Source organism: Syngnathoides biaculeatus, chromosome 3, assembly GCF_019802595.1.
Source record: "Syngnathoides biaculeatus isolate LvHL_M chromosome 3, ASM1980259v1, whole genome shotgun sequence".
Taxonomy (NCBI): Eukaryota; Metazoa; Chordata; class Actinopteri; order Syngnathiformes; family Syngnathidae; genus Syngnathoides; species Syngnathoides biaculeatus.
In genome coordinates, this window is record NC_084642.1 from 17,921,136 (window position 1) to 17,942,897 (window position 21,762).

The 21,762-nt window shown below is 41.0% G+C and overlaps 1 pseudogene; it reads right to left on the minus strand.

Annotated features, from left to right (window-relative positions):
- Positions 1–2,435: 2,435 nt before the first annotated feature.
- On the minus strand, positions 2,436–2,554 carry LOC133498694 (5S ribosomal RNA; annotated as a pseudogene).
- Between the last annotated feature and the right edge of the window lie 19,208 nt (positions 2,555–21,762).

The window sequence follows — 21,762 nt, forward strand, 5'->3', positions numbered from 1 at the left end:
ATACGGTAGCTGCTTGATACCATTAATGCCAATGTTTTACCTATTTTTCCTTTTTTGAGGTTGTGACAAGGGGAGTCCCAACTGCGTTGGGATGTTGATGGGGCTTTGACTTAAAATGTTCAGGATACAAATACTTTTGGGGGCTATGTGGCTCTGTGCGTGGAAGAGGAGGTGCGCTGCGAAATTGAAATGGGTTTTGGAGTTTTAAATGTTTTGAAAAAGGGCAAGATAGCCAGCCAGTAAAGCCAAAAAACAGCTCTTTTTTTTTACTGTTTTGAAGCATGTTTACTGCGTGGAGGAGGTATACCAACTCTGTGGGAATCTTAATGGTGATTTGTTGGTAAAAATGATTAGCAAGGAAAATTGAGCAGGATAAGTACTTCACAGGTGAAAATATAGTGGAAATAACTTTCTCCCATTGGAAAAGATAAAAGTCTTATCTGTCATCAAGTAAGATTGAACCACACTCACCGGAAGAGCATAACATTGTTTGAAAACAACACCTGTTGTGCAGTCCCGCTCTGGGCTATCCATTTCGGTGTAAATCAAAGCAGTGCAGGGTGCTAACACGAATGTACCAGAATCGAGGCAAAAGGAGAGGAAGGTAGCTTCATCTTATTACTTCTTGCCATATGACACACGCAAGAACCATGAATAATATACGACTACGCCACCTCGGCTCAGATGAAAGCGGTGCACTGTGAGTCGGATACGAGGGAAGAGGGACGAAGAAAAGTAAGTCCATGCAAAGGGCTGTGGGGTTATTTGCCTCTTTGTGTATATTTGCGTTTGAATCCAAAGGTGACAGCGCACATCAGCGTCGTACAGAATATGTGGATAAACAAAGAAAAAAGGGACAAATGAAGAGTTTGCATACACACACGAGGGAAAGTGTTCCTCTCAGGAGAGCTGATCAGTGCACGACACTTCGCCTGTCTTCACTGTGCTGGGACGTGGCGGTTCTCGCTCTCTCGGGGCGGAAAGCGGGAAGGTGCGATGTGACGGAGGGGATGCCTCTTTTGATCATCATGCTCACCTTTTGGAGAAGAGTTGCAGCTTGTAAACAGCATCTCAACCTCCTTTTCCCTACGTGGCGCTTGACTAAACACACTTTGGTGATAATGGGAGAGATACCAGGCAGTACAGTTCAGTTCAGCTTGCCAGAGTTTTGTCTGGAATGTTAGTTTCCACTTTGGTAATATCTGTGAATAATGTAGCATAATTTTAAGTGATATCTATAGCTCAGTTCAAGGACTACAATTCATTTAGCTACAACCGCTTCCTGTTAGAGAAGAATGACCATTTTACAACTTTCATCCTATGGCCATCCTAACATGCTCTTATGATGTGATATTATTTATCTAACTATCGGTGGAAACGCAACTCTGATCAGGGTTTAACTGATCCGATGGTAAGAATATGGCTTCAAGTGCACGCACAAAAGGATATCAAGCTTAGCAAGGGATTAGTTGGAAAAACATGTTATCCCCGATACTTCTTTCAGCAACACCCAATATTTCAAAAAGATTGTTCAAAACGCCGTTCCCACAAGCCTCAAGTTGTCCATTCAGGACTCAAAGCATTACGTCAGGCCCACAACAGCTGTTAAGTGATACAGTACAAGCTTAATTTTTTATAGTCACCCACTGCATGTTTCACATGCAGCGACGATGCGTGCAGTGTTAGGTTCCCATTGTGACTTGCAAGTATTGTGTCACTGTATGAAAAAAAAAGAAAGAAAGAAAGAAAAGAAAAGAAACCCATTCAGCAGGAAAATCCTACCAGGAGCCAGCCAAACGGGCCAACAAAAGGTTGTCCGTCGCGAGCAGGGGGCCGGCATCCATATTGTCCTCCAGTCAGCGGCAAGCGGAGACAACGGGTGAAGGACGTTTTTTTTTTTTTTTTTTTTTTTTTGGAGCGCTTGACCCAGGCTACCTTCATTTCACCTCAACAAGACAAGGTTAAGATGGATGGCTCTAATTAAAAGAACGGGCCTGTCTCGTCGTCTCAATGGCATCAGGTTTATTTTACGGGAACTTTAACGGGCGCCTTTGTGGGCCGGTAATTACAGGGTGAAGTGATTAGAGCTCCCCAAAGGCATGGAGGTGACAGACAGACGGTGGAGTAACCCAAGTAACCTTTCGGTCGGACATCTTTTCTATTGTCATTCATGACAAACACAAATTTTAACCTCCGCCTCTTGTTCCACGTTACGGATATAATTTTCCCAACGAGGAGAAACATCATACTGGCATGAAGGTAGAGATCGTTGGGTTTACGCACATACTGATTTGTAACCTCTTCTTTTCCTTTCGGCTTTTCCCGTTAGGGGTCGCCACAGTGTGTCATCTTAGATGAACGCATATTTGCTTTGGCACAGTTTTACGCCGGATGCCCTTCCTGACGCAACCCCTCAGCATTTAGCCGGGGAGAGAAGCTTACAGCACCTGGTATTCCCAGGCGGTCTCCCATCCAAGTACTAACCAGGGCCAAACACGCATAGCTTCCGAGATCTGACGAAATCGGGCGTTATCAGAGTTGCATGGCCGTAAGCCCATACTGAATCGGAACATCGTAATCAATTTTTAAAATGTGGAAATCGCCTCGTATGACAAGGAAACAATTGGCACCCATGTTATTGTTATAGTGTGTGCTATACATAAGATGCCCAAATCCCCAGATGACACTGACAATCGTGAGTCTCCTCCCCCCCAAAAATGACAAATTGTCATTGTAACAAGACAGCCCTGGGAGGGAATGTGTGGAACCACAGGGCATTCCAGAAAAAGAAACAGCAGCTGTTGAAGAAGAAAAAGAAGAAGTAAAGCTAAGACTCAACACAACTCGTTGTACCTCCATTTCTGTATGGCATCAAAGCGGGGTTCAGGTCACTCCCTAAGTGGATATCATTCCATTTCACGTCAAAATCACGAAGTCTGTCACTTCACCGAACTCGGTGTTGAACACACGCGTAGGGATTTGCAATCAGAAATATTCTCATTTACGATTACCAGCCCAGCCGCTTTTGGAGCAGATCAGAACGGGAAAATCATTGTTCACAACACATGTCACTGAATAATGGTTCAGAATAATCTTTAAAAGACAGATGAAAATCAGGTCTTTGCTGACTTTTTATTATTATTGAGAATAGATGTTCAAATTTTGTACCCAGTTGTTGGTATGTGTGTGCCCTAGGTAACAAAGGTTTGACCCTGGGACTGAGGTTTGGAAATGGAGTGGATAATATAACCCCCCCCAGCGCCCTACTTGGGTTGTCTGACTTATGCCAACTAGAGAACGGCCCCCAAGGGAATGTGTCAAGTGGGAATGTGTGTCAGGCATAACAATGCTTGCTCTAATCTACTGTTTATTAACTGTGGAGTAACTGGAGATTCCCGATTAAACGGAGATTTGAGCATGATGACAATGTTGTCCCGGATCAGTCTCAAGGCCCTGGTTCAGCATATGGCCTTCGCTTGAAGTTTGAAGGGCCATGAGTGGTGTGACCGCTGCTGAGTTAATCAATGGAGAAAACAGCTTTTGCCAGTTGCATGACTAACTAGGACGTACTGCTGTATTCCTGCTTTTACCACAACCATCCATCTGTTCATTTTCTACTGCTTCTACTTTTGACGTTTGGACAGAAGTTAGACTACACCCTGGATTAATGGGACGGTCAGGAGAACAGGGTGCACACAGAGCATTAAAATGTCTCAAATGTGATTTTCGAGCATCAAGGCCACATTTATTCTTTAAAGTTACACTCCTTAATCTCAAAATGCCGCGTTGCCTCATTGTGCCGTGACAAGAAAAATGCAAATATTAGTTAAATTCACTGTTAATAAGAAAGAATTATTTAGATTGCATGAATAAATAAGGGTTTTCCTGTGGATAAAGAGGTGGTACAATTGCGATCAGTTAACATACACGTGTAACCACACCATCCACTGCCTCGAAATTGTTCAAGTATTTACGTGTTGCCAGTCATTTTTGAGCTACAGGTAGCGGCCTCTAGATTTCATACCCAGAAAAAAACAAATAATGCTGCAACATATTATTTTCTTTGAATGAAGGAGAGCTTTTGAACTTGGGTGTATGCCAAATATTTCCATCGAACGCACTCAGCCAGCTCGATTACCTCCGGTTCGTCTATCACCAAGTAGAATTACTACATTCTTCAGAAGCTCACTAAAGACATTCGCAAATTTTGCTACAATAATACTTTCGAATGGGTGCGGGGGAGACATTTACTATATGTGAGTATGGGTTTTATATTTAATTGCAAAGATATGTAATATTGTAACTTTTTTTTCTCTTTGATTTCTGACTTTACTCTTGTCGCATTTAAATCTTTGCCGTTGGGTACTCGGCTAAATGTGTCACAGTGTGTCGGACGTACAAAACATTCATGTCTACGTGTTCGGCAGTATTGTATGTCTCTCTGTCTGCATTCTTGGGTATCGCCGCAAAAAGTTATTTAGAGGAGCAATTAAAATCTGTTTAGCTGTGTACGTGTACACGCTCACAGATACTAAGCTGTCCGAACAAGGCAGATGTCAAATAGCTGTATGGTCAGCTTATGTAAAAGGGCAGCACGTTACACTTTACTACCGCTAAATAAAGAAACATGTCAGATTAAATAGCTCACGTTGTGTGGACTTTTAGAATGTCAGATTTATTGTCCCAAATAAGCATGGGAGTACTGGGAGCTTATGTAACAGTGATTAACTTATTTTTAAACTTGTATGACTGTAAAATATCAATGTAAAAAAATGCCTTTCTAAATAAAAGTTTTGTAAGGACAATTTTTTTTCTTTAATTAAAACAAAAATCCAAGGTATACACGCGTTCCAAATAGATTGTTTGTTCTAAATAGCATCTGAAAGAATTTTACATGTTAAATTTATCTTGGTGGTAAATGTGACTTTGGGTTATTTATTTAATATAATAACAAACAAAAATATTGAGCAAAGGCTAGCCAACTGAAGATTTTTTCAAATCCTATTTTCTGGGCTCAAATATTGATATAGTGATGTTTTTGCTTGTGATACCTTAAATATCATTACTCTAACTGTGCAATACCCAGGTATTATCCAAAATATTTACAATTATGTAAAGTTATTTCCAGGGGATTAAAAATTTGTTACTGCTATTTTTTATGTTGTTATTTTTTTTCCACCAATCCAAATTTCATAGTCTGACATGAGTGAGACATGAAATGAAAATCACTCGCTCATATTTTAGTGTGCCACACCTTCTTGTAGCTCCTACCACTACTGTAATGAATACATATTTAAATTTGTCAACTGCAATGTTTGATGCAGAACATAATCTGGCAAAACTAGAAAATATGACCACATTTGTCTCAAATTTGGTCTATCTGTTGTCTGGCAGCAACCAACCACCTTACACGTCAATGACATCACATTATCGTTGCTCTCATTTCCACCCCAAGTTAATATGTAATATTAAGAATACCAATAAAAAATTGTCCGCGCTACTACAAGACTTTAGATTTGTTTTTTTTTAATGAGCAAACACGCTAAAGAAATGATAATAATCACTGTGATGCCACAGGCAAGAACAAACGCAATGCGTATTTAAAAAAAAATAAAGGTTTAATGGGACCATATTGTAATATGAGGTATTCCTTGTTTATTGTCAAAAGTGAGTTTATAGTTGCTGTGTTGACTACACACGACTACACGTGTCTCGCCAGCCATAGGCCAGTCATAAATTTAGGTACGGTATATATTTAGCTGTCTGGCTGCATAAAGACTTTGTAGCGCATGTGTCGAGTCAACTCCTGAGGGCAAGCAACTTAACGCAGGTCATCACGTTTGCGCTGCTCTTTGTGTGTTTTGGTTACATGCAGGAACAATGCGCGCCATGTACCAGGCCCGCGAATAACAGAGCCACTCAACAACCCCGCTTGACAGCCGGTAGGGACTTTGAAGTATTCATAATGAAGCAATGCCTCAGATTAGCACGAGAGTGGCTGCCTTTGAAGAAACAGCTCAGGTTGTGTGCGGTCCTAATTAGGAATGGCCTATTTTAGTTTGAACACATGCTGAGGAGAGAGGCAGCAGTGTGCGTGCGTGCGTGATTGCATACTTTATATTGTGTATGGTGCGCGTGAGATATTTTCAAGATGTTGTTTGAATTGATATCTATGGAACTGTGTGGGTACCCCAAAAAGAAAATGCTGAGAAACTGAAAAAATACATACACTGAGAACATACTTTCTATATGAAATATTTTTTTTTTGTGCAAAAGATGCAATATGTTTCCATAGAAACCATGTTATGGGTGTGTAAGTAAATACACAATAAAAACACAAGTGCATAACAATATAAATGAGAATATATAATCAAATAAAAAATATTGTACTGAAATCAAATGGAATAAATGCAAAAAATAGATATGCACTCTTGTGTGTCTTTATATTGTATATATTCTGTAGGTAAGTTAACATATAGATACAGCTGTGTACTAAGATCATTTATTTTTCTTTTTTTATTCTCTCCCTCCACTTTTTTTTTTTTTTTAAACTCATCCTCAATCAGCAGTGCCCGCAAAACAATGGTGGAATGTTCCGGCCTGTAACCATTCCTGTGTGGCTATCTGATGGAGGAAAGCCTGGGATAATCCATGCCGGCGTTATCAGTGGCTGGGATCCCATTTCCATATTGGAACCCTTCTCGACTGATAAGAGCAGCCCCCCCTCACCTGATAAACGTGTAGTGATAGAGTGATACCTGTGGTCCGAGGGCTTGATGAGAGCCTTATGAATGGTTTCGTTGGGGGGGGTTGATGAGGAGAAGAGGGGCTTTCAGGCATAGAGGCTGGACAGTAGCTTTCAGCAAGGCTGATAAAAGCGAGGAGTGGGAGGAGGGTGATTAATGTGTCTAAGTGGCCAAAGGTCAGATGAGGACCCTCGCCAGTGACCGCTCTTAAGAGGTCACCTCCACCGCCATCCGTCACACTCACATAGCGCGGACGCACTCGTTGCAATGCTTTTGTGCGTGTGGACAAATCCGCTATTTCTACGCCACGTAATGCACACAAACATGTATTTTCATACAAATGGGGGTGTATGTATGTATGTGTGTGTGTGTGGGGGGGGGGTGTAGGTATCGCTGACCACTCTAGAGGATGCATGACCTCCATTTTTTCAGCACTTCCGTCCTTGGGGCCAGACGGCGGGACACAAATACATTATTAATTGGGCTCTATTTCACCACGTCCGCCGCTCCTTTATCAGCATGTTGGCTATCAGTGGGGTCGGGCCTCATGGATCAGTGCATGAAAGGAGCGTGACACATGTTTAAAGGCAAAAAAAGCGGGCTTTTGTTTTCTGGAATATTTGGAAAATGTTTGACCCAGTGTATATACTCCTTGAGGTCGTGACTTGGAAATAAGTAAAATGTGTAAATATTTTTTTTCAAATCATATTTTAATCTAAGAGGTGAAAATGCAGTGCTTTATACATATCCTTTTATTTAAATATTAAGTGGATTTCATATTTATCTTCTAGTGGGGGGGCAAATGTGTGAAGTCACGGAAATAACCCTTATAAAATGTTTTTTTTTAATTAAACACATTTTTACTTGATTTTTGACTGATTTTTTTGTAGTCATTGCAGGTTCTTTACTATACACTTTAAAAAGGTCATGTATAATAACTCATCTAATAAGTGTAAAAAAAAATACAGTACATATTCCTTATTATATTGTTGACTATACAAACACCAATCCTACTCATTTCAATAGTTACTTGACTACTACACTTTATACAGTATATAAATGCCAAAACTTGATTGACACCCGAAATAAGAACCTAAAGATAAACAAACCTAATTTAGATTTAAAAAAGAAATAAACATCTATCACACCACATTCATCTTTAAAGTTATCCATCTCATGCAAGTCCAATTTAACATCAAGAAGCAGCCAATATTTACTGGAGTTTTGAGAATTGAAATAATAATGATAAAAAAATAAACTAGTACTGGATAGTTGCTTTTATTAGAATCCTCAAAAATATTTAAAAGTTAAAAGACAGCAATAATGTTGACTTATACTACATATCCTTTTAAAAAAAAAAAAAAAAAGCACATTGTATTTCTCCACTATGTGTAGGTTGTCATTGAAGTTTTGTTGTTGATATTACTGTTGTTGCCTCTGCGGGATCCCCATCCCCAGAGAGCACCCCCCCCCCCACCACCACCACCACAGGGTACCCTTAAAAGCACATATTAAAAAACACAATGTAGCTCGCCATCCCGTCTCCTCACGTCCCCGGGCCCCCCAGCGCACACTGTAAACAGCTGGCATGCCTGATATTTTATTAATGATGCTCTTTAATTAGTTTAATTACACAGAATCGCGTCTTTGTGCATAATTTCAACCCGTTTAATCAAAAAGAATCCCAACTGCCATTTATGTGTACATGGGAATTTCTCCCCTCTGGCTGAGAGAGGAGAGTAATTGTGTGGGTTTGTTTGAAGGGGCCGTCATCATGTGACGCGCTGTAGGAAAAGTTCTCGGAAACAAAAGGTATGCATGATTTCAGAAGCTTTAATCATACATTTGGGATTTATTTACAGCCCAAAGCCAATTCTTTAAAGTTCACATGATACCACCCTTTTCAACATGTATAAATATATGCGCTAGTGTGTATATATGTATATATATGCTGATACTCTAAAACACTGATGCCACAATATAAAAATATACCTTTGAACACTTTGGAAATTGAAGAACTCTGAATTTGGTGTAAGACGATCAGTAGTGGTCTAAGAATCATGCCCCTTATATTGAATAAATGGGCCAAATTCACAGAAGATTATGAATGAAATTTGTGAATCATCGCCATTGAGCTAAGAATTGAGGCGTGTTCCTTCGTGTTTACGCTGAAACCCAGTCAGAGTCCGATGAGCGCCTAAACACAGGGCTTTATTGAAACGGCACAACGGTGAGTTCGCAGCAATGCGATCTTATCATGCAAGCACATTGTCAACAGCGGACCGAGGGGCAAATGCTCACGCGCATTAGCATCCCTCAACAGTCTCCAAGATGGCCGCCAGACCAGACATAGAGGGGGAGGAGTGTAGCTTGTTAGACACTGATGTTCCTCCATGATGACAACAGGAGTAAATGAGGTTTCAGAGACCTCATCTAAGACAAAATCAATACGCTGCCTTCTGAGCCCAGCAGAGAGGCTTTCTGCATTATTTACTGAGTGGAGAGAGGGAAAAGATGCTGCCATTTTGGCACGCTGGGATATGGCTGCCTCTCCCATCTCAGTCTCTCTATTTCTCTCAGCCTCTAACTCTCTCTTTCACTCTCTGTCTTTCTTTCTTGCCATCTTATCACATCAACAGAAATGATAGCTATGTTTCCACGCAGCCCACATGGTCTGTGGTATCGCTCCACGGCCCAGACTGCTTTAAAAGTCAATTATGGGGCTAAATGACTCGAGCATTATCACTCCAGAATGGTGTTTCACACACTTTATCGATGACAATAGCATTAGCGCTGATTAGCGCAGCCGAATGTGCTCTTTTTTGGAGGGTAATGCAACACACTGAAGAGTAACTGGATCGCCAACTCAGCTTCGGCAGTCCCAGTTTGAGCCCTGCTGGCTGGCGGCTAGACTGGAAACATCCCAGAAAGCCTCAGTCCTGAGAGAGGCTAAGGTTTCAGCTGGTGCAAAGGAGCTTGCAAAATGATCATGTTGATTCACTGAAGACTTGACTTAGAGGTCAGCAGCTTGTGCAGACAATGCAATTCAACTTGCAAAAGACAGCGGATTTAAACTTTATTGAATGGGGAATGCGCCCAGAGTATTATTGAAATGTGACACTTGTGCTGGCATCTAGGCAGTTTCAGGTCTTTTTCTTTTTATTGCTTTTCAAAACTTTTCCTGAACAAGATATGAACTACATGTTGTTATTCTAAAGCATATCCGGTTGGCTGTTTTACTTGGTCGCCTTCCTGTGCTTGACTCAAATTTACAGTAGGTGTTGGTTAGGATGAATGTGTTTTTTTTTTTTTCTCCAGCACTCCCGCTAGTGTTATGAAGTTTAATATGCTTCAAGCTACTAGCATAACAGTGATAAACATGCCTTAAAACCGGTGAACACATACTGTACTGATCATCAAGGAGATTTTTAGCCTGGTTACTTGAGGTCTCTTAATGATTACTTTGAACGATTATCCTGTGGTGTGTAGTGTGTCAAGTGGGTTTTTCCTTCCCTGGTCTGCTCCAAAAATGGTTGGGCCGGCAATAAGTTAAATTGAGTTCCTTGTGTGTGTTGAACACCAAGTTTGGGCGGATCGCGGATCCGACTCAACTTCCTCATTGCACTCAAATCTCTGTTTAATCAGGAATCTCCAGTTACCCCACAGTTAATAAATAGCAGATTAGTACAACCTTTGTGATGCCGTGGCCACATTGCCACTTGAAGGATTCCCGTGGGGACCTTTCTCAAGTTGGCATTAGTCAAAAGATCTGAGAGGGCCAGTGGGTTTTTATGTCATCTCTGCCACGTGTCAGTCCCTCAGTCCCACAGTCAAGCTAAAGTTTTTGGGCTGTGTACAAACGTAATGACAATCTGGCCGTTTTTAGCATTTAGCCTTCCTTGCATTAAAAGTCAGAAAGACTTAATTTTCAGATGTCTCTGACATACTATCATCAGCAGTTATTTCTGACAGGTGTGTTCAGGGTGATTTTTCTTCTGCTGGTCCGCTCATAAAACAATGGGGTTTGACAATATTGAGCTTTTATATACAGTAGTTATATGAGTACTCAACACTGAGTTCGGCGTAGTCATGTATTCTGTGATTGCAACATAAAACGGAAGGTAGCCAGACTCGGCAAACAGAATTGGTTGTGTTTAGTGTGTAGTGTGGACACAGAAGTCATTCACCTTGATGAAATAACTTCAACCTAATAACTACATAAGCTAACAATTAGCCGAGCTTCTTGAAATTTTTTTTTCTATTGCCCTGTTTCGGTATTTTCCTTCTGTCTGAGTCACCTGAGGCACCATTCTTCGATAGAGAAGCCCATGACATAATAACAGCCCACGACGTAATAAATGTGTCCTTTTTTTAAATGTAATTTCACTGTTAAAAGATAAGTAAATGTATGTATTTATATATAATTTGAAATAACTCATTCGTTGAGTGATATCGTTGTACTGTGAGCAGACAACTGCACCGGTGGGCACATAAATGCACTTACTGTACAAGCCCTTGAATGGGTAAAAAAGAAAAGTGTCCTTTGTTTTTATAGGAGACAATCAATGCAGGGTGGCACGGTGGCTCAGCTGGTAAAGCATTGGCCTCACAGTTCTGAGGTCCCAGGTACAGTCCCCGACCCGCCTGTGTGGAGTTTGCATATTCTCCCCGTGCCTGCGTGGGTTTTCTCCAGGCACTCCGGTTTCCTCCCACATCTCAAAAACATGCAACATTAATTGGACACTCTAAATTGCCCCTAGGTGTGATTGTGAGTGCGGCTGTTTGTCTCAATGTACCCTGCGATTGGCTGGCAACCAGTTCAGGGTGTACCCTGCCTCCTGCCCGTTGACAGCTGGGATAGGCTCTAACACACCCCGTGACCCTCATGAGGATAAGCTGTGAAGAAAATGGATGGATGGACAATCAATGCGTTTGAAATTCCAGGTTCGTTAAAGTCATGAGCATCGTTTTTATAAATGACTGCAGTTTCATTACGTTGTGAAACGTCAGTAAAAGATGTTTGACATTTTTTCAAAAACTGATCCTGCATTATTTGTACATACATAGAGTATGCGTGCATGGTCTGAGGAGGTTCTAAATTTGTTTGCAGAGTACAAAAAAAAGCAAGTACAGAAATCTTCTTGAATCACATAGTAAGAAAATGTCCCTTCTTTTCCTTGTGATGTGTGGGATCTCTTAAATTTAAAAAATCAGCTGAGAAGTTTAAAATAATTTTGTGTGTACCAGGATTTAGGTAAGCAACAAAGATGGTCTATTAAATGCCAACAGTACTGTGTTAAAGATTGTCACAAGTATCATTAGTATAAGTATCATATAATCAAAGTTGGTACATTCCATGCACACAACTGTGAACACAAATGTTAGCTATAGCACTCTCTACTTCGCGCTTCACTTACAGTATTTCTAGTTCATTCTTGTTTGAGCGTGAGAGGAAACAAAAGTTACCTAGCGGATTACGCTCACAGCTCATTAGTATTTTCAAATTAATCAAGTCAAAATATATGTGACTGTGATATGTTACGACAAGTGAATTGGAAAATTGTCAAAATTAACTCCATTATTAGAGGACGTACATCAGCGTTGGTATAAGAGTTGTGAATAATTAACTCTAATTACATGCAAAAGAGATTAATTATTTATCTCTGCAGTGCTCCATCCTCTGTGTTCTTAGCTGTGATCTATCAAAACAATGGTTATACCTGTTCACAAAAGAACTTAATAAAATACAGATCGTATATATGCGCTGTAATTAGTAGAAAACAGACCTAGATACAAGACCCCGACTGGACCATCGCTAGGACTCACGGCTGTGGTGTCCTTGAGCAAGACACTGATACCCCGAAGTGGTGCCCCCCTCCTCTAGTGTGTTTCATTAACAAGTGTGTGTGTTCACTGTGATGTGTGACAAATTTCATGTGTATGGATGCATGGTCATGGCAGTAAAAGATCATGTTTCTTTTTCTTTTTGTTAATAATATTTACAATGAAAAGAGAGCTCTCTTAACTTCGTCTGTGAGCTGATTGAACGCTCTGCATGGCTGACGTCATATTAAGAAAAAACGTCTTCTCACTCTTTACATCAGAATGACTGTGGTGGGAGTAATTGTGTTTGTGTCACTCACTTTCACATTTTTGGTACACGCACACACAAAGGCACGTACACACCTGCTTTCATGGACCACAATCAGCAGTGTTCTGAAAATTTTGTGCTTGTTTGCATTTAGGAACTTACTGGTTTGTGTCAGATTGCATGTCGAGTCTGCACTAAGTTGTTGATTTGATGTGGCTTCAAGTACACTAATACTGTATTTACAGTAAGTTGTTGTTTCATGTTGATGACATGATTCTGTAACTTGTGTGTACATTACAAAGTAGTGCGTAGGGTTAAGCTAATGCTTTTTCGGTACTCTGGATATGTGGTATTACTGCCACTTAGCATTTGCCGAAAGTAACTCAAATGTTTTTCCTGAATTAGTTGCTTTTGAAATCCAGTTATCAGTTAATTGACTACATTACTTTAAAGCTAGAGTAATCAGTGAAGTAGCTGGGTTACTTTTTTGAGTTAACTGTGGCAACACTGGATGCGACTCATTTTTCAGTGGTACTGTTTTGAAAGTGAAAAAGAAGACTGCCCCAAACTGAGGTGTGAACGGCTGAAAAGTGGCAGCAGACATTTGTTAAACCAGCCTATAATCCTTTCAAGATAGCAACAACCAACATTTTGAGATCATCTGCATCAAATGATCCAGTTTATGAAAGCTGATCCCATCTGACAATGGTTTTGGAGGTGACCTCTTAATCAAGGCCTTTTACAAGGCTTTGCGAAAAAGTCTTTACATTAATAGCAATCTCATCGTAGATACTGGAATGATTAATATATAAATCCTCACCAAACAAACCCCGTTATCAATAATGATGTGACTAACCAACATGCATAATGCAAGACAGTTTGCCCCCAGGGCGTATCCTGCCTTCTCTTGTCCCGGTCGTGGGGTCTACATGGTGGCAGGAACAGGCTTGATCAAATGATGCCACAAACTGCCATTGCCTAAAGAGAGTTGGCCAACTCTTGTTTTGATTTGATTCACCTGGCAGTGTGCCCCGGCCTTGTTTACGCTGCCTCGCTTATAGTGAAACTGGAAGTTGGCCTTGAAAAATCGTCTGGGAAAAAAAAGGCACAGGACGGAAAGATCTGGGTATTAGCATTCTGCCCGCAGCCTTGCTTCGGCAGAGCTAATAAGGGAGGCCTGTGACGCGGTCTTTCATCTAGATTAGGGCTCTTATCGCATGCCACCTGCATGAAGCAGCCTGCCATTCATATGTAGATCAGGCCAAGTCAGGACTATGGCGTTTCCTAACTGTCACTTCTCATCACGCACAAGACATTTCCAGTCTGCTTGCGTGACCTTGTCTCTGGCATTCGCCGCAACATTACCGTGGCATTTTCTTTAATACGTAATGCAAATTAGTACGCGATATCTCAAATGAGTCTTTATAAATGCATTGTTTGTATGGATGAACAATTAAACGTCCAGCGTGAGAAACATTTTATCCACCGGCGCATCAATGCACAACTCCTTTGGGTATTAGTGATTATTAGTGACTCTGAAAGAGCAGACGTGTTGCAATTGGGTGCCAATAGTAACAATGAGAGCACCATGATGGATGGGGCTCACAGGATTGACTAGCCCCATCAATGCTTCCCATGGAAACAAACGGACCATTAAACCCAAAGTGCAGACTTTGTGTCTGTTTTTTTTTTTTCATGTTGTATGAACTCTAGTTCACATAGAGTTGCTTTAGGGTGGTCACCAACAAAAAATGAATGACTGTGTTTGGCCTAGAGTATTGGAAGACCCTGACAGGTACCAAAAGTGTAAGAACATATGGACATTGTTCGAAAGTGACACACTTACCAACAGTGCAGTGTTATATTCCAAAGCCTCTACTTTGCGGCAGAGTTCCCTTCCCTCGCTACCCTGCGTTTCCTCTCAAATTAAACATGAGTTACAGGACTAACATTTGAGGAGGAACAAAAAGGAAAACCTCCTCATATCAGCTAGTTCTCATGCTGTAATTTAGCTGCTGGTGCTGCAAAACAAAGTGCCCGAATCTCTACTTTGCTGCAGTGGTCTATATTCTTGCTGTCCTTTATTTACTCTATAAAATTCCTCTTTTACCATGACCAACTGGTTGACAGTCCAAAAGTGGCACACACACTCACGGTAACTTTGCTCTGCTATATTTGCTGCATCGGTCCGTTATCTTACTCCTCTTTTCCAAGACTTAAAACAAGAAATGAAAACAATGACATGCATTCTGACACTAACTTATCCCTGGAAGTTGCAGAATTATACCACGCAGTCACCACTTTTCTGCAGGGCCTCTTAATTCTTTCTATGCAATATTTCTCTTTACACTGACCAACACACATGCTTTTCATGTCATTCGCATCCACCTGATGCGTTTACTGCATCTGCATTTTTGTACTTTATTGGAACGACTGTGGTGATGAGCTTCTACTGTATACTTGGACTTTAACACCTATTCAATTGGCGAGGACTGCCTACCATATGTGAGTGTGAGGACTCCCACCATTGTGTTGACCTGACGTATCATACAGGGTTCCTCTTGAACTGCATTTTGGTGATGGTCCACACCAAATGATTGGATCGGCTGTAGTGAGGCGTGGGTGGCATTATCGCACCGAGACAGTGAGCAATGGAGCAACGCGACACAGGGGGCACATGCTGCTGATTTAGAAGAGGTAACCCTTTCTCCCCATTAGCCCTTCCCCTCGTCCTGGCAAGCTCCAACCAGGTTTTTGCAATCTCTCAGTGTCAACACGGCTGCGCAAGGCTTGATTCAATTAAGATTACGCCAGTTGAAGAGAGTGTGCGAGTGACAGGGGTCAGTTTGATTTTGACGATTGGCTTTTGTCCTTCGTGTTTTTTTCCCAAGCACGGGGTAACTGCCGCCCCACCCCCACCCCAACACAGTCCCTCACCGGGAACAGAATAAACAGTCTGTTCCCCTGACAAGTAGTGTTGCAACACACTTAATTGGAAACCCCAATACCGGGATGTCAAACTTAAGTAAGCATTATTATCCTCAGAAAGTGTCAGATCTCAATCGGTGTATCTAATGATTTGGCCTGTGTCTGTGTTACGTCCCGTGGTATGAAGACTGTTTACCTGTTTGTGCATTTGTCATTTTGCTCTTTGAGATGAAACATTTTGAAAGTGTATGTTCACTTTTTGAGGCACGGGTTTCTGGATGATTTTTAAAGTTGCAACATTTTGATCAACTTGTTGATCAATTAAATAAGAACAAGGTGAGTGAAGAGTCAGAATACACATTTTGGGGCTTTACTATGAGAAGTGGAAAGACATTATCCATCGGCCCATTTCTTAAAACATTTATTGTGCTCCAGGTAACATTGAAGGCCTCTTTATACCCTTGCTCCCTCGCGGGTCTGACGGTGCTCACTTTGCATCATGTGACCGAAGCATTGGACCACATGGGGGTCACAGGCTCATACTGGATACCCACTTCACAAGTTGGAATTCTTGACTGACCATAGATTATCACCTGTTGTCAAAATGCATACTTCTGGACCGGATGGTACATTTTCAACACCACCTTGTTCCTGAATTGAAAAGCATACTTTTTCCCATTCTCGTTTGCTACCCTTCATTCCTACTAAGACTATACAATGTATACATTGTAGTCTCATCCACTCCATTGCAGTTTATACGCTTAGTCTCACACACCAGCTGTGAATGGATCAGTAATTAAGAAGCGCTTTGTGAAAACAGGGAAGAGGCCATTGAAAAGCTTGTCAGGGGTGATCGTACAATAACTAGTGTATCTCAGGGGATGAGTGTTTGTTAGCCTGTGGCCTTGATTTAGGGTATACACATCTGCAGACAAATCCGTTGGATTCGTGCACATGTGTGCAATTACATCCAAAACATAAAGGCAACAAAGCCGAGAGCGAGCACGAAACACAGCGTTGAACTTTGCTCCGCGGGGTCACTCCACTGTGCCTGGGTTAACGTTACACCCATATTGTAGACCACAGCTGCAGCTCATTATAATGCTCATAAAAAATGTGGGCAGCTCGACCAGGGGTCTGAGCCAACTATAAAAAGAGGTGAAGAGGACGATTGTGGGGGGCAATGGAGTAGTTGGTAAAGAGACAGAGGAGAGCTGGGGTCGTGGGGGGGTGTTTAGGGTGAGAGGTGGAGAATGAAAACAGAAGCGTTAAGTCATTAGGTTCCATTGTTGCAGTCAAACGGCCGCCACACAAGCTCTCTGTGAATGGGAAATGGAGCTTAATGACCTGAAAAGGGACTTCAAAAGCCGCGACAATGGATGAGAAGGGGCGGCCCCCACTCGAATGTCACACTGCCACTTATTGCTCAGTCGGAGAATAGCTGCCCTGTTTAGATTGGTAATGTGATGAAAGTAAAACTAGCTCTGTACCCCGAAACCCCCCTCATCAGCCACCCGCCCCCTCTGACCAGCGCTCTCTTTTAAATAAATACTTGTGGGAGCCATTTCCCCCACCAATTCACATTCATTTGTGTGAATCATTACGTTATTACTCCCATTCATCGAACTCTATTGAAATGTAGTGAGGGATAGCTTTTATTAGCTTGGTTCTATTTTGAACACTCTTATATATGTCAGCGTGTTGTTGGTTGGTTAGTTTGTTAGGTTATATGGTCGTCACATTTTTGTTCTTTCCCATCATGCGAACGATACTTTGTATGATATTTCTCCACAAATGTTGGGGTACAACACTAAATTAGGGCAACTCCTACTGTACTTGTAAATTCAAATTTCAAATAGTTACTTTAGTCATCACACTTTTTCTTTATTCCATTGTGCTGATGACGGGTGGATTCTGCTCATTTACTAGTCTTTTTGCCAATTTGTATCAGATTCCATCCAACATATTTATGATTCCTGTCCTGTTCGGGCATTCACAAAATACCTCAAAGTTTGGATAATGTTGAATGTTGACAATTCCCTTGGCAGGGTCTGGAAAACGAACAGACACTCTATTTAAACAACCACAAAATCCCATTTCTGCAAGGTTGTTGGTTTAACAGAGAAAATATTACATTGGGGGAAAAAAGTTGGAAAAGGGAATTATTATTTTCTCTATGAATCTTTGGCGTTTGACTCAGGAATGGTGAGTCAGGAGGGTAACAATATAAATTGTGTTGCCTTGGGCTGGCTGTAATGTGTGTGTGTGTTTTTTTTAATTCCGTCACTTGCCTGAAGCATATTGTTGCCTTAAAACCACTCGCAAATATCACAGAATTTGTTTGCACTACTTTGCATGTTTTATTTTGACATTGTCACATTAGTCTTATCTCTGTAGTCACACGTCTCTTTTTTTAGGAGTCGTACCTGCTCTCGTCGAGAATCACACAGACTTTGATCTGACACGAGTTATTAATAAAGATCACTCATATCCCATGAATATTTGCATGCGCCTGCAGCTGTTCGTGTTTGACAGCCTTCTGAGAAAATAGTATTTTGTTTGGAATATTCAATTAATCCGGGTTTCTTGTTCATGTACACCTCTTTCTAGGAAAATGTGTCCCTCAAACGGATTCCTACTGTCAAGCAAGCATTTCAAATCTCCACATTCAGCACAAATCTCCCCATATAGCTAACAGTCCATTTTCTAAATGGATTATATCCAGTTGGAGGCAGCATAGAAATCAAGTGTCCACTACATAACGGAGCAGAAAATGACTTATTGTGCCTCCATAGCGATAATCACTGGGATCACTCACAATGGCTAAGCGCCTTTCTGTGACAATCAGTGATATTCCAAAGTCTCTCTGGAAGTCTGATCAATTACATGGCCCAGTCATAGTGATATACCCTCGAGCAGGGCTGTCAATAAGCTGCCGACTGGCTTGAGGCAATTGGACATGCGCTGACACACAAATCCGCGCTGACGCTCTCACATGAAAATATGTCCATGCTACATACTGAAGCTTCGTTTCAGGCCAGGAAATTAGCTACAGCCGTTGCATGAAGTACTCTTCGCTCGTTATAGTCTGTGAGTCGTAACATACATCAATATCAAACAGAAGAATAGATTAAATTTATGAATGCAGGGGGGTTCTGGATTCATAACGGTACCAACATCCGACTTTCTTGGGTAATGAATGGCGAGCTATGAACTACATTATGTACAGTGCCGTAAGAATACTTGATTGGATGCAGGATCGCACGCTCAGTTAACATCATACTGTTTCTTTATGGCGTCAAAGTGTTTCCGTGCTATTTGATACTGTAATTAATTTACCGCGTTAGCATAGGTTGGCGAATATGGCAAACTTCGATTTACACACCGCTGTGAGAACGGAAGTCCGCCATAAACTGAGGACCCCCAGTGCTAGATGTTTAATCACCTCGTAAAAACAAAAAGAGTAAAACTTACCCAGGCAAATACTGTATGTCCTATCAAACTAGGGTTTAGTTTAGGATAGGAGACCAACCAGATCAATTTTCTAATGAAGCTTCCTTTGTGAACCCAAATGTCTGTGATTCATTGCACAAACAAATATCAAAATGAGTTATTGATTATACATTCGGTATTCATCAGCATCAACAAGGAAAACAACAACCTCGCAAAATCAGTAACATTTTCTCATGCATCTTTGAAAAGTTTCACATACCATGACCATGTTGTTTGTCACCAAAAACATTGAAAATGTTCATTATCCTAAAGTTCACTCCAATTGTTTACATTAAGTAAATGAACAAAATACACTTTTATTCAATCAGATATTATATGTTATATATATGTATCTTTGAATGATAACAACCTGGTCAAAACAGGCTTGTATTTTTGGAACCGTTTGTCAAAAAATAATCCCAGTTCCACATACCAGTACAAAAGTACTGTATAATCATGGTACTATTTTTCTGAGGTGGAAGACATCAGTGATACATTGGAACCGCAATATAACGATGGAGCGGTCATCCCATAAAGCTCTTTGAAGCACTTTTCCCCGTTGTCTAAAAACACAATATATTACAAACTTACTATATATAAATATTAATTTACCTCAACTTACCTTTAAACATTGCTGTGTTAGCCGAATACTGTCAAGGAATCCCTACGATTGCTGGTGCATGAGACAGGTGAGAAAAGCTGGGTGGGAGAAATTTTGTTGTGCCTCGACCTCGCTTTCATGAGCTGGGAGGATAGCGCGCTTCATTTTCTTATCTCTGTTCCGACTGGATGCCAAAGAGAAGGACTTCACAGTAAACAATTGTGTACTGTATCAAAATCAGTACGGCCTGTTCAAGAGACGTGTACACGATGAGCACCTCAGGTGAACAACTGCTTCTATTCAAAGAAATGCAAGCAAATGTGTTCAAACTGCAAAGGAAGCTGGGAAAAAAAGTCTGATGAATCTATAATATGCATACCATGGCAGGAGTTGCCAGTGACAAATAAACACAGTCCGCATAGGTACAATATGCTTGTCCTTCACAGTAGTGTCTTTTGAATACCTAGAATTTGATGTATGCAAGTAATCTGTGCTGTAAGCAGTAGCGGTGTAGTAAATGTTCACTTTGCTATCAAAAAAACAATAGTTGGGCATTGTGGTCCACCATGGTTGTTTTTGTTGCGACGTAATTGACGATGTCCCGACTGTTACTCAACCCACATGCGCATGTCCTCTGTTTTGACAAACTATAATTTTCAGAGTTTAGACACAGACAAGAATGGTTTTAAACTTACACTTTCAGAGCTATTTTCAAACATTGTTTTTTTCATGCTCCAAAACGTTGCTGTCATGTCAATGAATGCCCAAAGCAATATCTTAATAGGTGCATAATCTGCTGACCGAGTTAATCACCGTTAGCGTGTAACAGATACGGGACTGTTGAGCATAGTTGTCAATATTGTGGCAATTGTGTTTATGTGTTTGGCATTATGTCTGTTTCATGCACAGATCCACACACTAATTAGTGAACCGTAATTAAGCCAACTGATTCATGAAGGTCAGGCTCCACTCTTAGAGGGATGGATAGAACAATTGACAACTCTTAAATTATGGAAAAAAAACTGCTTCATGTCTTCTTTAATATTAAAGCAACATGCAAAAAGTACATACTGTGTTTATATCTTCAGGCGTACAACGATTTCACAAAGGGGCGAAACCCCCAAAGACAGTGCTTATTAACCTTTCACGCTTGGAAAACAGCTTTGAAACCGGTACCTGTACAATTATAATATTCCAAGATACACATAATTACCTGGGAGTGCATTTTTTTAACTCGAAAGGTAAATTAGAGTGTAACGTACCCAGTCAAAAGTCAACAATAGAGGGAGGCTCAGCAACTCACACACGTTTTGTCCTTATGCAAATCTCTGGAGTAGATTGGTCCTGATATCACATCTCTCTTTGATACCTTCGCAGTTGGATCCACAGAAGAATCCATCATGATAATTCCACACTTGTAATGTTGCCTTAAAGAACACAGGAAGGTGGATTGTGTGCAGAATGTGTCTAGTGAACAGCAATTTCTTGGCATGGCTTGCGTATCCGCCGAGTCTGTAAGATCTCGGTCCCGTAGTAGGTACGAGGTGTTTCTGTGATCTGAACAAAGACGCCAGTAAAGAGCAATGGGAATAATCAGATATGATGGAGGCTTTTATCTGCACCCGGTGCGAGTTCATTATGGAAACGAGAGTTTTTGGCTTGAGGCAAGCAACCAAGGATGCACAGTAGGACACTGAGGATAAACTTAACTAGATGCTCGGCCTCCACTCTCCCATTGAAATTCAAAATAAATTTAATTCCCCCTTAAACAAATTGCAACATTCATCTTTCAGATTTGGCATTGATTGGACTTCTGCTTGTTCAAAAATTTATTATTTTTTTTTAAAAAACAACACCCCTCACTGGTGCAGCCTGTATTAAGAACAGGCCTCATCACTAATTAC